General features: G+C 41.6%; 1 protein-coding gene across 1 annotated transcript in view; it reads left to right on the forward strand.

The window, feature by feature from the left end:
• LOC139217603 (neurexophilin-2) overlaps positions 1-19,099 on the forward strand; it is a 37,792-nt gene that overhangs the window by 17,706 nt on the left and 987 nt on the right. The gene's annotated exons all lie outside the window — the stretch shown is intronic.

Here is a 19,099-nt window from a genome sequence, read left to right on the forward strand (position 1 = left end):
TACAGTAAATTAAAGTACCCAGCAGCATATAAAATCACCAAAATTCGTTTCACCTCTGCCAAGTACAGAATTAAAATTCTCCAGTTTATGTTAATGCATCAAAAATAATCATCCAAAATTGTGATATAATATTAGCACTGTGATCGAGGCCATTTGGTACTTTTATTCTGTCACTTTAACTGATAATATTTGAATTAATTACAGTTTTAAATGCAGCATTTTTATTTTATTTATTTTTTTTCAGTCTGTCTGTATAAATAGCAACTTGAACATTGTTTATGGAAAGACACTTTCAGAAGCATGTAGAAAAATGTTGATGATTTGGGTTGGTTGAATTTGAATAGAATATCACATTTCTTTAATTTTTCCAAAACAGTGTAATTTCTAAATTATATTTATGGCTATTAATCAAACAGATGAGTTGCTAAATGGCTGTTTAGTTTATTTTTGTTCACTCTGAGAAAAACAAAGATATAGGTGTTTTCACAGTGTGGATATCCCCCTTTCCAGACTCGGTGCAGTGAGGGCATAAAATCAGATTGCTAGAAGTTAGTGTTTGCTTTGCTGAGAGCTTCAGAGTGCGAAATGCATAATGTCATTACTGATTCAGTCAGCAGAGGGGGTTGTCAGGAAGGATGGAGAAAGTGGAGGAGGAGTAGGAAGGAACAAAAAAATCTCACCTAAAATTAAAAAAATGTCACAAAATGAAATAAAGATGAGTGCTCAGACCGACTGCATATAAAAGACAATCCTGTGAAATATACATGGCTGGTAGGAGAGTTGAGCAGAATGCCAAGCTCCGAACTCTACCTGTATCCCACAATACCAGCCGTGATCTTGAGCCCGATGATCATCCCAGAACATTTAGGGATCAAGCCAACCGCTGCGATCTGTCCAACGCAGCGCTTCCCTGCTCACCAAGGCAACAAGAGACAAGAAGACATAGAAGGGAAGAAACCATTTCCCATATTTAATAAGATTTGGTGTTATTTTTCCCTGTCTGTAATGCCTTTATTATTGCGAATTGGCTTAGCAGTGAAAGGTATTGATTGTGAGCCAGAGCCCCAACTGGGACTGAAGAGAAGAAAGCAGAGATGGAGGGTGTGGGCTGTTACCAGCAGGTGATTTGTATGTGTTTAAAAAGAACACTTTCCCCGTCATGTAAGGTGTTATTTTCCAGCGTACTTTACTCAGACATGCTGGGTGCATTTATGTATTTGAATAAATCAAAGCAGGACTTCAGTCCCACACAAACTACTTCTACTATATCTCTTGTATAACAGTATAACAACAGTAGCAGTATAACAATTGGTGTGTGGCACATGTAGGAGCATGACCACCGAATGCTAGCAAAATTCACAAGCTTATTGAAGGGGAAATGATTCTTTTATTCTAGTTGATTTGAGAAAAAAGAGACATTACACACATGTGCATGTGTAGTTACTGTAATGTAGTTTAATTATGTTGAATTTAGAGCGGTTCTGCTGCTCATTTGATCCCACTTAGGCCCACATGTGCTACAGCAGGACATTGTTTTAGTTTTTCCAGACACCCTTGACCAAAACGAATAAATTGGAGTTGAAAAAAGTCTGAAGGGAAAGATATATGGAGATGATGAGTGAGTGATTGTGTTCACGTTCCTATTCTTAGCCTTGCAGTGGGGAAGCAGGACTAATGATGCTTCCTGACCTTAATGCCTAGCACTCAAGGTCAGCCCTCCACTGATGCATTGTGGGCAAGGTGTCCTGGACTGCTGAGGAGCATTGCCAGATTGAGTTTGTTGTTGTTGTGGTTTTCTGTGACTTTGCCCCAGAATTTATCACTGTTCTTCCTGAAAGAATAACAGATACAATCACAGAACCAGCAATTCATTCAGCAGTGCAGCTCTGAGGGGAACCACCAGCTCTTGTTGTGCAAGTTACACACCCCATTTTTTAAAAACTTTTTTCCTGAAGTTATACACTGATAATTTCCCACTAATGCTAATGGGAAAATAATGTAAGTCAGACAAAGGATGCAGGTCTTTCAAATAGACTGAGCAAGCTGTAATTTAACTACCTGGCTAGCTTTATTCATACTTGTTTTTTGCATGGTAGAATCATTCCCTCCAAAAGAAGAGACAGATCCAGAGTCTGATTTATATTTCACGCTCTCAAGCACAGCTGCAGTGGCAGCAGAGTTCTCCCATCCAACAGTTGAAAGTAGTCTACGTGACTGTTTAAGTTATTCAGTCTCAAAGCGCTAGTCTGAAATTAATTATAAACATAATTTTAACTCAATGTTTGCTTCTGTCTGACCTTCCCAGTCTGGATGTCAAAGTGGTGTTTGGAGTTGCTTGTTAAAAGATATGCAGAGTGGTGGCTCGTCACCAACCTCATGTAAACAGAGTAGGTTCAGTCATTATGTGTCTCTGGTCGGTCCTTTATTGGCATGCCAATGGTTTAATGGAGCTTTATGAAATTAGAATTGATTTCATTGTGGCTTTTACATTCTGTGTTTTTGACCAGAGTATCTGTTTGTTTTTAATGCAGCTGATAACCACACAGAACAGAAGAGATGTCTAGTCGCCTGTTGAACTTGGACTACGTATTGCTGAAAAGCTTTTCACATTCAACCTTTATTTTAATGGCATTTGATGACTTAAACACGTAAAAACTCTCCAGAATCTCCTGGAGAGATTTCATGGAAAAATTAAAACCCTACATTCATCACAGTTATTCACAGGTTTATAAGTGAGGTGCAACCACAGTAATGGTGGCTTCCGCCTACACCCCGCATTTGTTTATAGCCCCGTTGAAACAAAACCTGAGTATGCAAATGATGTATACTTATGCCTTTTTTCTTAGATGATGAATTTGAAATAGGTTGTGTTTGCAAGCTACTCTTAGAGTGTATCTCTCACCTGTCTTGGAGGATGAGAAAGTGCATAACGAGACAAAGGGAGAAAGGATTTCTGACAAAACAAAGGGGGAGAGGAATAAGAATGAGGCAGCAATGCAGATCAAGGTGCAACTGGGAGGAAGGCTAAATGTTGTCTAGAAGGACGGAGAGTCAGCCTGTCTCACTTGCTTGGATCATTAATTTGTGTTCTAATTAGCAGGAATGCCACAGTTGGAATGTGACGCCTGCGTAAGGATGAGGAGTGTGTGTGTGTGTGTGTGTGTGTATGACCTGCCCTGGCTCCAAGTCTCCTGGCTTGTTAGAAATGACAGATTGACGCTCTCCTGCACCCCCCAACCACCAGGCCCACCCGACTCCCCTACCCAACCCACCCATCTGCTCTGGAAACACGCCAGATCCTCAGACCCTTCTTGTGTTTACACCAGGTGGGTGTTTGTTTGTGTGCGTGTCAGCCAGTTCAGTTTTGTCATTGTAGGTCTGTCTGGACCACAATGGGAGCTCAAGGAAATTGTAGTCATGGATTTGTTGCATCCATCATTTTCTTCACTGTGAATGCCAAGGCCGAGCTGGTTTTGTTGATATAAGCTGTTTTTCCTTTTAAGCGCGTGCTGTCCAAACTGAGGCTATGCTACACAGAACATAATGTCATTGACATCTGCCTAAGATGCACATTATGAGTCCTTGGATTCAAACGTGCTAAAGACTGGTTGCCAGCCGAGTTAAAGGATTCAGCTGAAACTAAGATTCCCACCCAAAAACTATCCTAAGAGTTCTGTGAAAGTGCTGGCATTGACTTCACAGGTCACTATTAATTTCCTGTGTGTTCTCTCTCATTGTGGATAAACTGCTCCAGCCAAGCTTTTCATCAGCTGTCCCCTGATTTTTAAAGACCCAGACGGTGCAGTGAGCCTTGCCTCCCCAGGGCTTGAAAAACATTCATTTAGATAGTGCCAATATCCAATCTCCCATTACGTTTCTTCTGGACATATCTTTAAGGAAAAAACGAGGGAGAGAAATGTATCAGTGTTGATATCCTTTGGTCAGTGACATCACATTTATAAAGGCTGTGTGTCTGTGTGTGTGTGTGTGTGTGTGTGTGTGTGCGCGCGCGCACATGGACTCTGGGAAGTGCTGTGTGTGTTTACTGAAGCTATTCCAGTAAAGCATCTAGCCCAGGGACAGAGGAGAGCTGGCCCACGCGGTAATTGAACCACAGATCCTGTTGGACTATCAGTCACAAGTCTTGGTCTGTCCAGAGCCTTTTATCGCTGTTGAATCAACACAAGCAATGTGAATGAGAGCAGGTCAGTAATACAAATGTAGCTATCATAGCAGTGTCACAATTTGCCTTCGTACGAATCTTCTGCTACAGGTTATCTGGACCTGAGAAAAACGGTTTTAAGTTTTTGCAGGAGTCACAAAAGTATGATGGGTTAATGTGCAATAGCAATTTGTCAACTGTCATACACTTTATCGTGTATACCAAGCAGTGTATTTAAAGACTAACATAAATGTTTTTTTTGGTTTGGTCATCGTTTTCTGTTGGTTTTGAGAACATTGTACTACACTAATCTGGGTACAGAGAGACTTTGTTAAGAAGTCAGGTGGGCAAAAAATGAGAACTTAAATGGTAAGATTAAAAAATGTAACTCAAATTTACTTGAAAAGGAAAAGGAGGGTGAACAGGTAAAATATTACACAAACCATTAAGTTTCATCACAATTCATAGATCAACTTCTTGGTTCGACAACTTTAACCTACTTTGCTGCCTTTCTATTTACAGGTCCTCGCTTTAAACCTGGCTGTAGCAGTGTCAACGTGTTCCCAGATCTCTCCAGTACAGCCAGACTAACAGCCAGGCCAATATTTCAGACAATATCATAGATTTATCTGTATCGCAGATGTTGGCTGATAAGTAAGAAAGAAATAGTAGTTTGGAAAAGCCACAGATAGAAATGTCAGCAGGACTGCTTTATGGCATTATTGTTTTTAAGGATATTTACATTGCAATAAATAATCAGCAATCAATTAATCAATCAATGAGCCATTTTAGTAATTTTTCATTATTTCTTGACTTTTTATAGACCAAATGATTAATCCATGAACTAATTTGCTGAGTAATTGGTCTTGAAAAAACTCTGTAGTTGCAGCCCTATTCATGATATAATATAACGATAATATGATAATATCCCATCATAATTATGCGAAAGTTACAACATTTTCAGATTTTTAATTCATCGGTTTTAACAAGAAGGCATCAGCATCAACACCACACATCCAGTATGAGTATCACTATATAATCCTCTCTCCATAGGGTGCACAGATGTGTTTTTCGTTGAATGTATGCATGTGGGCATCTGTGGTCAAGGATGATGCCTATGTGTGTGTGTGTGTGTGTGTGTGTGTGCACATCTGGGTGCTGACAGTGACCAAGTGATGAGCCACCAGGCAGCACCCTGCAGGTGAGATGACCTGAGCTAAAACAAAGCGACTGTCCTATCAGGTAAAGAGGGAGAGAGAGAGGAATACTGCCGACCTTGGTAATGTTTTCGGCCTGATGGAAAGACAGCAGGCAGGCAGGCAGGCAGGCGGCCCGGAGAGACATAGGCCTACTTACACTGGTGGATAGCATGACACAAATAACCGCAGTGGACACAATTGTCTGTGGAAAGACAATCCTGTGTTTCTCATTTCTGTACATTTCTACTTTGATATTGGGTCTCGGAGTGTGAAACCAAGTGAATGATGGAAGGACACCGTTTCTGAGGCAAGGCGAGTAAAGAGGAAAGACAGAGGGAGGGAGCGTGTGAATGAATACCTCGGACAGTTCTGGGTGAGCAGAGACACTGACAGCTTCTCTCTCTTTCTGTTTGTTTTTCCTGGCCTCTGTCTCTCTCTCATTCCCTCTCAAAATATCATTACTGCTCAAGTCGACTCCTCTTCATCTCCAGAGAGGTTTCTCTATGAAGTCCAGTCCACGCTAAGCAGTCGCTGGATTGATTAGGTTTCTATCTACAGTATACACCCCCCTCCGCCCCTCTTGAGCCTCATCCTGAGGAACAGAATGAGAGCAGGGCTGCTGGTCAGCACTCCGGTTTTCTGCGTCCAGATGGTGGATGTGAAAGATCCCAGTTAGGGGTCCCAATGCTGCGTCCTTGAAGCCTGGTGATTTATACACTGGCAAAGGCATCCAAAAGGCAGAAGAGGAGAAAACTAAGTATACATTGTACACTCAAAATTGTATGTGTTGTGTTATCTTCATTAAAATTTTCTATCATTTCCAGTTCCTTTTAATCAAATTACTCTCCCAGACAAAGTCATGCTGGAGCTCATCTTGTGCTTTCTATGCAAATAATACTACAGCAGCCTTGTCGCTTCAGCCTCAGTAGCAGGTGTGTGTTTTCATGTGTGTGCATAACCTTGAAGTGAACAGGGGAATGTCGTAGTGCCCTGCTGCCAGCATCTCTGAGGGGTTTTATTCATTTGGCACCTCCCACTGTTTTCTCTCCAATTAACTCTGCCATCAGCTGTGGTGAAGACAGCCCGCCCCAAGCCGGAGAGCCATGCATCCCCTCGCAGGTTTGAGCTTTGCCCCTGAACAGCCCCTCTCAGCCCCACCCGACATAGGCCCCAAACGCACAGAGAGCATCCTTCACAGCAGGGAGGGAGCAGACATGGAAACGCTTAGTCGTTTCATCTTTGTCTAATCACGCTATTACATCCCAAAAGTCAGCTGACTCCCAGAGCAGGGAGAGAGACTAGGAGGGTGGGACTTTGGCAGCAGGATGAAAGCAAAGTGGGAAGTAAGGATGAATGGGGAGATGGACTAAAGCTTGAGGGGCAGAAGAAATTAAGGAAGGATCTATCAGGAGCCAGTTACAGTTCATGGATGGGTGGATGTATGCTTGCAAGGAAGTAAGGGAAGGAAGAATGGAAGGATAAGAAAGTGAAAGAAGAAAGGGCAGAGGGATGAAAGGAGTTTATGAAGGAAAGACAAGGGAAGCTGTCAGGAGGTGGTTGTTACTAGTCGTGTCATTGTCACGGAACAGTGAAGAAATAAATGGACACCAGGAAAGAGTAAATAAAGCAAAGAAGGGTGGAGGGATGAGGACATTAAAGAAGGAAGTAAGGATGGAGGAGAGGTAGAAGTGTGAAAGAAGTTGCAATTCTAGTCATGGATGAATGAACAGGATAAGAGGAGATAGAGGAAGGAAGGGTGGGAATGAGAAAATGGATGAAGAGGTGAAGACTTGAGGGATGGATTAAGGAAGGTGGAAGGAAGTATCAGAAGCTGGTTATAACTAGTCTTGTTTTCATCAATGGATGGGAAAATGAATAGAAGGATGGAGAAAAGGAAGGGTGAATGAAATAACTAAAGAAGGGCAAGAGATTGCAGAAATCTGGGGGATGAATGAAGGAGGATGTATTCGGAGCAGGTCACAGTTCTCATAGTCATATACAGGTGGACTGATGAAAGGATGGAGATGTGGAAAGCAAGTTTGGATGGAGAAACTTTAGGAAGAAACAATGGATGAGGGATCAAAATATTGAGGAGAGTATCAGTAAGAAGTTATAATTCTAAACATGGATAAAAGGAATGGAAAGATGAAAGGAAGAATAAAGGGAGAGAGAGAGAGAGAGATGAATTAGGGAAGGAAGCATAGTGACAGGTAGTCTTTTGGCCATGGATAGATAGAAGGATGTAAACATAGCAGGACATGAGGAAGGATAGAGGGATGGAAGGTAGAGGGAATGATGAGTTGTGATGCCACTGATGGACTGAAGGATGGCAAAATGGATCAATGAAGGAAAGGAAGGAGAATGGTGGGATTAGATTGACGATGAGGAATCAAGAAACGAATAAAGGAACGAGTCATAATTTTGGTCATGTCATCATAGTTGGATGGGTGGATGAAATAACAGAGGGGAGGATAATGGAAAGAGTGAAGCAAGAATGGAGGGAGGTTGGACAGATAAGATATAGAAACTTTGGGAAGGAAAGAGGGCAGGAAGTGTCGGGATGAGGTCATAAATCAAGTTTTATGAATTGGATGGATGGATGGATGGATGAATGGATGAATGGATGCAAGAAGTAAACGAAGGAGGGATGGATGGACAAACAGGGTAGAATTAAGGAAGGAGAAATCCAGAGCTAGTCATAATTCTTGTCATGTATGGATAGATGATGGATGGATGGATAAAGACATGGAAAGATACAAGGAAGAGAAAGAGAGAGAAAGGATGGGGGGACTGAGGGGTGAAGGAAGACACAAATAAAGGCAGATTGAAATGAAATGAAATGGGTTTTAGGCAGTGGGACCGCAGGTGGCTGGTAAAAAAGGGAAGCGAATGGAAGGAAAAAGAGCAGGTCTTTATTATGGTGAGTAACTTTGACACGCTCGTGTTGTGCCCAGCGCCAGTCCATCCGTCATCCAGCACTCCTACTGATGAGCACTGGAAACAAATCTGAGGCTTTATTTTGCCGCCTGGGTGACTTGTCGGAGTCGTCACAGACCCGTGTGTCCCTGTATCCCTGTATCCCTCCCCAACTGACGTCTCCCAGGCTCGGTTTCACCCGCTGGGAATCTCTGCCTCCCCTCTCCTCCCTCCTTTGCTTCTCGTCTATTCATTATGCAGATGGTTGCCCTTTTTTCTTCTTCTTCTTTGCCAGTCCCTCGTGTTTATTTGATTCTTTATTTATCTCAAATGTTTCTGCTGTTTATCTGTTTGACAAGTGAGTGTGTATATGCGCTTGATAAGTTGCGAAACACAGAGGGCATCAATCACTGTCACTTAGTTGCTCAACACGTCGCTCATGCTGCCAGAGCCCGAGTACCCTGCACCCCCTCCCAACCTCTTTTGCTTAGTCTAACCTCGATGAATTTTAAACTCTTTCAATACATAAATCTATGAGAGAGAGAGAGAGAGAGTGAATGAGAGAAGAGGGGGGAGGGTGGATGGTGATGAGGACAAGTGCTTTTGTGCTTTTGCAATCTGAGTCAAATATATGTTTACACGTTTACAAATGAGAAATCCAGGAGTGCGACGTCAGTATTCATATTCCCCCACGCCCGTGGCAGCCCGCCTGCCGCTGCAGGCCCCCTCCACTAGCAGACTTCTGGAACAGTTATTTAGATGAATGATTAAAGTTAAGGCGCAGCCAGCAACAGTCTCACCACTCTTATATAAGGAAGAATGGGATAGCTGTCATCTTTTGATGCATTGCCTGCCATCCCGCATGCAAACGAGACGCCCTGACTCCACCGATGCCTCCCCAGTCCTTCGTCCCTCCCTTCCTCTCCAATGGGTCCCCAAAGAGTCGCCTTAGGTGATTGATCAGGTGCCATGGCATCACTGGAGACATGTGGGAAGTCTGCCCACCCAGCCAGTCAGGCAAAAACACTCCTGCATGCTGATCTGATGTGATCAGTGAGATAGGAGGAACAAGGGGGGACTTCTGCACAGTTAATCTATGGCTACTAGTAGAGTCAGCTTCCTGAGAGCAAAATCTTCAAATGACTTCATAGATAAAGTATACTGCAGTTTCTATTAAATGCCCCCCTCATCTTCCTTTGAGCAGACGGCATAGAGAGATGTTAAAGAAGATAATGCCATGACATGAGATGTTAGCTGTGATTTCAACGTCCTAACTGATTTTTAAAAAACTGATTATAGGCATACGGCAAGATTAAAATACTTCTCATTCAAGTTATGAGACTGCATTTGATGAGAATCAAGTCATTTTTAGACTTTTATAATTTTTATTGATTAAATTCCGATTTGACACTGATATATGGTTGATATACTGCAGTCATTTAAACAAAATGAGTAGCCATGACTTCATTGATACACATCATCTTAATCCAGCACATTCTGCGCTGCATAGTTCAACTTTATTGACTTTTCTTAAGGTCACGTTACCTCATTTTGAGTTGTATAGGATGCCCATATGAGTCTTACTTTCAAAGGCCAAGATAGACAGCTAACATTTTCAGGTACCAGTGCCTAGAAACCCTGGCATCCCCTTAATTAAACACAACATACCTGCCGCCGCTCGCTTTCTGGACATTTTTCTGTCTCGACAGAGAAAATATACGTGTTAAAAAGAGGGATGCACACTCCTCTTTAGTTGAAATGTAATGTTCTTAAGATGAAAAGTTGCAGTCAGGTGTTTAAAATGTCTGCGGGTGAGGAGTAGAATTGAACAGTGGCTTCAGCAACAGGTCTTTCTCGGCTGCACAGCTGGTTTCAGTGTACACTAACACTAATTGTTGTATTCAGTGCTTTGTGCTACATGTTTGCTGTTGGCTTGTATGAGCTTTTGGCTGATTTCCTCTCAGTTAAGTGGCTCCACTGCACATCTCATTGTATCATTGTACCAATGAGGACATTATTGCCAGTACCACTGAGATTTTAGGTGTTGTGCGAATGACTGATCTTCTTTAAGGTTTGTTGCTGCATTTTAATTCTTAGTTTCTTTTAGGACTGTAGCACTCCTGAGGTTTTGCTTAGGCTGTTACATTTGGGATTCACCATGTATTAATGCATCATGAGTACGTGTTTTCACTGATTTAGCTGTAACAGCATAGTTAAAACGTACATGATTGAAAACTCCCACACACAATACTGACACTGATACGCTGTGTGTTGAAACCATTGTGTGCTTATTTGGCAGTGGCTGATACTCATTGAATGATTGTGCAGTCCTGTGGGTTAATATCTTACATAGTTTCATAATCCCAGCTATTTTTTTTTTTTCACAAAAGGGGCTGTTAACAAGAGCGGTTATTCAGGGTAATCTATGTGAGTGTTTAGCCTTCATTTTTTCGCTTGTGTTATAAAGGCAGTATGTCTTCTTCCCAAAGACTTGGAAAAACAATTAATTTTATGACACCTCCAGTTTTCGGTTGTTGCTTTTAAATCTGTAATTCGCTGCACTGCGATCCTCTTGTGCACTCGAGTGGTTTACAGCTGAGTGTGACAGTTTGGACGAGTTTGGATTATGATGCAAATAGAGAAGCTGCTTCAGGTGTCGAATTTAGCTGTTTTTATCTTAATGAATAATGTTAAAAGAAAATTAGATTGTGGCAATATGTTTCTGAGTTCAGACTTGGACTGCAACATACTATAGCTGTGCTGTTTGCTGTAGACCATGTGCGGTATCATGTGACCTTATCTTACCAATACATTTCTGCATTTCCAATATTAGTGGCATCGTTCTTCGGCCAATGCAGAAAGTATGGATTCTGGACTTTTGTGTAAAACTTCTGCTCATTATCAACCAGAGTACTTTTTGCCTGATACATAAAATTGAAATAAAATTATTTCAGAGCTGAGCTGGTCTTCTTGAAACAATATTACAGATATTACTTCTCAAGAAACCTCTGATTATTCTCTATGAGGTGAAGTGATTCTTATTTTTGGCTTATTGCACTCATAATCTCACTCTGTGTCGTATATATATTGTCTTTTTACCTTCTCCCTCTTTGCACTTTCTTTTCATATTGTCTTACAGACCTTTCTGCTTTCTCTACACTAGTTCTCTTATTCGTTTTCTTCTTCTCCCTTACTGTGTTATCTGTCTCGGCTCCATTTCCTTGCTCCCTGATACTCCCTGACTCAGTAGCTTTCATTTTCATGATAATCCAGCGACACCACTGGACTGCGAAATCGCTTTTACTGCCTTTTCTTTTTCTCTTTTTCTCTCTCTCGCTCTCCCTCTCTCTCCATTTTCCCCCTGCTGGTTTATCTTTTTTCCTCCTGGCTTTATTTTGCTTTTTGTAATTAAATGTCATTTTTAGTTCTCCCATTTTTTGAAGAAGAAGAAGAAGAAAAGTTTCTTTTTTTATTATATGATCGTTGTCAAAACAGAGTGGAGTCACTGCTGGTAGAAGTGAACATGTCTGAGCCACAGCACCAACCTCCCAGCTCCTGAATATATTCAGTTCAGCTTTGCCTCTCAAATTATTACAGCAGTATTGAGAATTTTGTAAAACTACGTGATGTCCTCTAACCAAATTCATATAGGTTCAGTTATATCTATTATGTCTAATGTGTCTGTTGACAGCTCTGTCCAAAGGCAATCATCCATCCATCCATCCATCGTCATTGCTCTTCCAACTCCAGGTCATGGTGGCAGTAGACTAAGTAAACCACATCCTGTAACATTTCCACAGAGATTCTGCCGTATTCACGAGGCAGCTGGGATATCCCTGGGATGAGGCCTATGGGTCTGGCCTGAGGTGCTACAGGAGGGCAACCTGTGATGTTTGGGCACAACTGAAAAAATGCCCAAAACATCTCAACTCGCCCCTTTCAATGCAAGTAACAGCCCCCTGTCACCCTCACACACTCAAACTTAGTCTCACACTTTCAGTCCCATCTTTATACCACCTGCCCAGCAGCATCTTATCAGTAATCAGTGTCAGTTTATCTAGAGTGAAAGTTGCTCTTCATTTTGCTCTTAGGTCATATCTTCTGTGTCGTGAAAGGCATTTCTGCCCACCTGCTGCTTGGACCTGTTACCTGCTACCTGCCTAAAAACCTGCCTGTCTGTTGCCAGTTAAAGGCTTTCACATCACCAAGTCAATTTTTGGGTCCCCATTTTGTCTACCAGACACTGCAATGTCAACCACGTGTATCTGCTATTTAATGGAATTTTGTTTACACTTAGCAACATGTCTCCGCTGACAAGATCACAAATATAATTGCAATCCCTCCTGGTTTCCACAAATTACATGTAAATCCAGATTGGTCCTATTCTAGCACAGAGGGTGGTGGTAACACACTTGAAGCTGTTTTTAATTACTGCCAAAAAAAAATAACAACTGGTGAATTTTAGCAAATGAGCTAAAACTATTATCACGTAAAACACAGTTTTATCCCACTCCTTTACTGAGTAATCTGATCTCAATCGGGCTCAAATGCATCTTGGATGCATTAATACACATTTTTTGAGACTGCATGGCTATCTGCCCAAGGCGCAGGCAATGACAGTGAATTAATAAATCAGTAGAGACTGGAATGTGGATCCACAGGCAAACTGAGAGCCTCACCTTCAGCCCTCGCTCCATCATCACCACAGTGGGTTGTTCATCAATCTCCCTGTTGATCTTGCCTTCAGTTGTCACCAACACTCCAAGATAACTTGAACTCCATCATTTGGGACAGCTACTTTCTCCCAACTTGAAGAGGATGATCCACTGTTCTCTAGTACATTGACTTGGAAGTACTGAACGTCCTCGCATCCGCTTCACACTTGGCTGCAAAAAGCAGCCCCAGTGTGCACTGGACGTCATGGCCCAGTGAAGCTAACAGAACTACATCATGGATAAAAAGCAGAGGTGAAGAGGAGCTGGGAGAGGTGGAGATTTTCTTAAATAATGACCTTTTCAGCTGTTGAGTCACTGAAAGACATTCTGGATCTCGTTATCGTCTAAAAACCTGAAATGCAAAGGGGATAGCTGAAATGAAAGTCATCAGTAGGATAACCTTATTTAAATAAAGATGTTCAGTGTCCACCAGCACCTTGAACAGATTTATGGTATTTACCACTTTCAGAAATGGTAAAGGTTTTAAGGTAAATGTAAAAACTGGCACGCATTCAGTTGAACAAAATCTTACCCTCCAGTAGAATCCACTGACTGCTCATGAAGAGTTAGCGGCTTCTCTTAGAGCTCTAGAGGAAATATGAGGTAAGAAATGTGGGGAAAAGAACAAGAGCCAATTCCGCTCCCAATCACAACAAGCAATAAAATAGTAGAAACAGAAAGTTTAAAAAAAAGAAACTATCAATAGCTGGCATCAGAGTGCAGTGGGAGTGGAACTGTACATTTGACTCCTCTCTGTGACAGCAGATCAATGCAGCCTGGAGCACAGATAGAAATGAATTGATTGTCACCAATAAAACTCCAATTAAACAAAGGAACAAGCCTGGGAGAGAGCTCAGAGACAAGCAGCCCTCATCTTCTCATCAGTCCGTGGGGGGAGGTGGGGGTGGGATGGGAGGGCGGGAGGTAAGAGAGGGAGCTGTGTCCCGGGAAAGCCGGTGAGCGAGGTCCGTTTCCTCTGAATACTCTGGCTATCAAGGAGGTGTGGAAGTTGAGGATGAGTGTGAGAGTGAGCGAACTGCCGACGGAGGATCAAATACCCGATAGACAGAGAGAGTGTGAGACAGAGGGAGAGCAGAGACAGAGGCGCTACCATTGATCCAAAGCTTCCTTAATGATGAAAAGAGATCTTAATTGTGGTGGCATGTGATATATCAGGTTTCAGCAGTCAACTCTAGAGCTCATCTGACCTTCTCTTATTTAATAAGTTAGTGAGAAGCCCTTCACCACGCAGTCTGTCTTTCACTCTCTCTATCTCTCTAAGCCCTTCTCTATCTGCCGTTATGTGTCTCGTTGTCTTTTTCTGTCACTCATGTTCTCTCACTGTCGTAGCTACACTCATAATCTCCTCATTGAACAACCCCTGCATTTCATTCTTACATGTATTTCCATGTAGGTTATAGGCCTCCCATCTAAGCAGAGACTAAAGATGCTTTTCTCTCATATGAACCTCCAAATGAAGTTAAAGATGACTAATGTTCCCCGTTCCTAGAAAATGTACAATATCTCCTTACTCTCTCTTCTCCTCATCTCACTTCTCCACTAATAACATTTTCCTCACTATCTCCCTCTATCTCCCCAGCTCTGTAATCTGATTGTTCTGTCTATGATTGTGCTGTTATTGAGTTGCCTGTATCATACATATGTATAAGTCCACCACAATACTATTTCCATCTCATACTACAATTTCCCCCAGCATCCTACCAAACGGGAATCTCATTCCTAAATGGAGGAAACACTAATGCCATGTTGACACGTGTAAAGCTTCAGAAACTTTGCAGGTTGGGAGCGCAGAATAGCCACAAGAGGGAACCCATTGCATCCCACCAAAGCCAAGTTTTCTCTGGCCTTTACTTTCATGTTATTTCTAATACATTGAATCAAATGAAAGCCACACATTACAGAGATGGTTTATCTTTGTTGTAGCAGCCGTGTTCCCTGACGCGATTACGTCATATTGAATGTGTAGTAGAGAGCGAGAGGGGAAATCACTCAAATGGGTTTTGAGTGAAATGTTTTAATAGATCACCATGAAATGTGGTACAAACAGTTATGTCTCAGGATGAACTGTAATAACTTGTGTGATACCCTGACTTTTTATGTAGACCCACCATGAACATTTTTTAATACAGTATTTTGATTTATGATAAAATCCATCCATCATCTATACCGCTTATCCGTCAGGGTCGCGGGGGAGCTGGAGCCAATCCCAGCTGGCTTCGGGCGGGAGGCGGGGTCACCCTGGACTGGTCGCCAGCCAACCACAGGGCTGACACACAGAGACAGACAACCATTCACGCTCACACTCACACCTACGGGCAATTTTAGAGTCACCAGTGAACCTAACATGCATGTCTTGGGATTGTGGGAGGAAGCTGGAGAACCCGGAGAGAACCCACACAAGCACGGGGAGAACATGCAAACTCCACACAGGAAGACCCTGGAACCTTCTTGCTGTGAGGCAACAGTGTTAACCACCGCACCACCGTGCTGCCCACTTAGGACAAAATACTTATGGCATTTCTATCGGCTGCAACTGTACTTTGTGTTTAGCGCTAATTAGCATATGTTAGCATACTAATATGTTAAACAAAGATGAACATGGTAAACATATCAGCTAGACATCATCATGTTAGTACAACCTCATAGAGACGCTTGCGAACATAAACTTGACTATAGAAAGACAAGTAGGCTACTTTTTTTCTTATTATTCGTTATGCTTGCATGATTACATTCAAGCAAAATGTGATAGCATATCTCTCAAATGATTATTATTACAAAGAGAGCAGAGAGATCTAACCCTGAAATTACATATAGCCAGTCAGTGATATAGTACTTTGATACCTTATGTGCCCGAGTTAACAGGAAGATTACACCAAAATCAGATGTAGGATTAGCGTCAAACACAGTCAGATGCCTGATTATAAACCTCTAGATTAGTCTATGGAGACTATTTATGGACATAAATATGACTCAGTATATACAGAAGATAGCAGGGTGTAGAAAAAGACAACTGAGGTGATTTATGTGTCAATACAGGTTTTCATAGAATTACAGTGGATTTATAAATTACTAAATTACTAAAGTCAAATATATGCATGAAATGAACCAAAATGCGACACCATCAGCCAAGAGGCATATATCATAACGTGTATTGTTGTTATTCCTTATCTTATGATGGTTTTAGAGACAAAATTTTCTTTAGGTGTGATGATTAGTGATTACTTACAATTAGTGCATGTTTCTACTCAACTTCCTTTCAACTATAACCTACAAGCGAAGCTAGTAGAGTTGCTGAATTTGTAAATATAGTTGTAAGTATAGTATGCTTACTGTGCGTCAGTGTGTGTGTGTGTGTGTGTGTGTGTGTGTGTGTGCACCTGTGTTTAGTAAGCTCTGTCACCTCTTCATCACTCCAGCAACATCCCTCTGGCTATTACTCTAAAAGTTACCTTTCACTCATTGTTACCTAACTGAAAAGAGGCTGAGGAGGAAAAAACATTTGAAGGTGTGTTTTTCAAACCGTCAATCTTCCGCTGGTTGCGGCAGCCTGATATGACCTTATAGCAAACATCCGCTGTTTTGCAAAAAGTCTATAGCTTATGGATTTCATGTCAAGAGAAAATATCTGATATTTCTTCTAACAAATCCTCACCCTTTTAAATGGATTTACTGTCTAGAACAAAAAAAAATCATATTTATGCTAATAGAATGTCCATCTATTTATTGGTTTCTGTTGGCATTTTATTACTTTCGTGCCACAGAAGAAGCCCTCTCTCCATCCTCGTCTTTTTCCACTCAATCGATGTTAGTTAAAGTTGCTGACTGTGTACAGTTGCTTTCTGCCCCCCCTCAGAAAGACTCATGCTGACCTCAGACCCCATCGTAAAATCATTTCTGAGCTTCATACAGCTGACCCTGAAGGTTAGGTTGAGGTTCATAGCGCGATGTTGTTGCTGAAGATGGTTAAGGATTATGATGATGGTGCTAGTTCGAGCTCTGTGCCATCAGCAAGAGAAATGATTAGGACTGCACCAGCAGTGTGTTAGCCTGACAGATGGCAACACATGGAGCTAGCTGACAGCACTGCTGACAGCGCATTCACAGGAAGTCCCCATCTTGAATGCACTGTACACTCTGTTTGTTGCTGTCCGTATTCTGATGTTTTTCTGCCGTCAACTGTAGCTTATTCCTACCTGTCACATCACCAATTCACAAGCTTAGAATTGCAAGACCACAGCATGGGCCTCCAGTCGTGGCACCAAAGGGAGCCGGGATCTGTTGAAAATCTTCAGTGAGTCGTTATCGCAGACGCTGGTCATTCATTAACATCTATCTGTTTTTTGGTGATTCATTCCTCCAGTGGTCAATACACTTTCAGTTATTTTCCCCTCAATCAATCTACTTAGAAATCAGCTCTGCTGGCATGTTAATGAATGGCCAAACGACATAGATACATTAATTGAATGACTGAATACATTAGGTGCTGTATTGAGTGCTGAACTGTTGCCTCTACGAATAGAAGTATGGAGTTATTATTAGGCTCAGTGATTGATGAAAGATGAGGAGAGCTGTGGCACAAACCTGTCAGTTCCACTGCCCTGGATAGGAATGAAGGAATGAGACAGAAACTGTCCTTGCATGAGTAGTCACAAAGATCTGATCCTGTACTTGTTTTGAAATGCTGTTTTTATTTTTCTATTTTTTTTGGTTTGTTTATCCAATATGGGAATAGTTTTAAACTCCATCCAAATGCATCCTCGGGGGAAGCACATGTAACCCCTCCGAATAGTTGTAATACTTCTCCCTGTCACTTCATGACAGTTTCAACCTTGACGTTTGCATGTGAGCGAATGTGTGTGTGTGTGTGTGTGTGTGTACATATACGCACATGGATGGGAGCATGGCAGTGACGTGATTGATGAGACATGAAAGAGAGCAGAGGAAGACTTCCAGTCAATCAGCCCTGTGAATAACCACCTAAGATGTGGATTAAAGGCAGAAAGCTGTCTGAACTAACAAAAGCTCACATCCATTACCTTACACGCAGAGTTGTTTTTCTCTCTGGAGCAACAGTGACAACAAAATTAAAGTGTGTTAACAAAAATAGATGGTTTTGTTTTCTTGAATTCAGGAGATGAAACATTGCAACATCTAACAACTCGGATGCTCATGGAAATGAAAAATCATGTGAGGTAAAAAGATCTCTGCAGAAGAGTGACCTATACAACATTTAAGATTATGATAATGTGTGCAAAAATGAAATGGAACGTAATGGATTGAATTTTCTTCTGTATATTAGGTTTTGTCCCGACTGTAGCGAGGTTTGAACTGTGTGGCTTAGAGGTGAAGAGGAGAACCAGCTAGTTGTAGGTTTCTGGTTTAATGCCCAGTAGCAGTGTATTCTGGCTTTGAGACAGCAATAGAAAGAGGGCTGGTGTTAGATCTACTGTATGGTGCCCACTAATTTATGTCAAGTGCCCTTGAACGGCGTGCTGAACCTTGGACACTGCACTGTGGATGATACCACTATAGATTAAGCCAGGCTTTAATCCGGTATTGTTGCCCCCATTAAACAACATGAAGGCTCATTTTAATATTAATAGAGTTGTATTTTACATGTTGTGGCTAATGTAGGGAAAGCATATAAGTAATACGTTTTGTCAGTGTAGAAAGGCCAATAAAAAAAACATTGCAAGCTAACATAACAAGATTAATAAAAGCAGTATTTTCTCAGCATGACATTGTATTTTGACCCCTGAAAGAAATGCATATGAGTTTGGATTTATGTGTAATTCAGGAGGACAAGCCGTTCAAATTAAATGATAAAATAGATCACTTGCCCTCTAGAATGCCACGTATGTGCATTTTTTTTTTATCTGACACTCAATCTTTACCTTCCTCAATCATTACAAAAAATAAATAAATCAGTTTAATAATCTTACAACCTTATGGTTAGGCTATAGTTAAGGTTTGGCTAGATTTAGACTCAAAGTGACTTAGGTTTAGGGAAAGATCATGGTTTGGGTAAAAATGGATACTTTGTCAAAGTTAAGGGACCTTCGTCATCATGGTAACAATAATAAAGA

Source organism: Pempheris klunzingeri, chromosome 2 (assembly GCF_042242105.1).
Source record: "Pempheris klunzingeri isolate RE-2024b chromosome 2, fPemKlu1.hap1, whole genome shotgun sequence".
In the NCBI taxonomy this organism is placed as follows: domain Eukaryota; kingdom Metazoa; phylum Chordata; class Actinopteri; order Acropomatiformes; family Pempheridae; genus Pempheris; species Pempheris klunzingeri.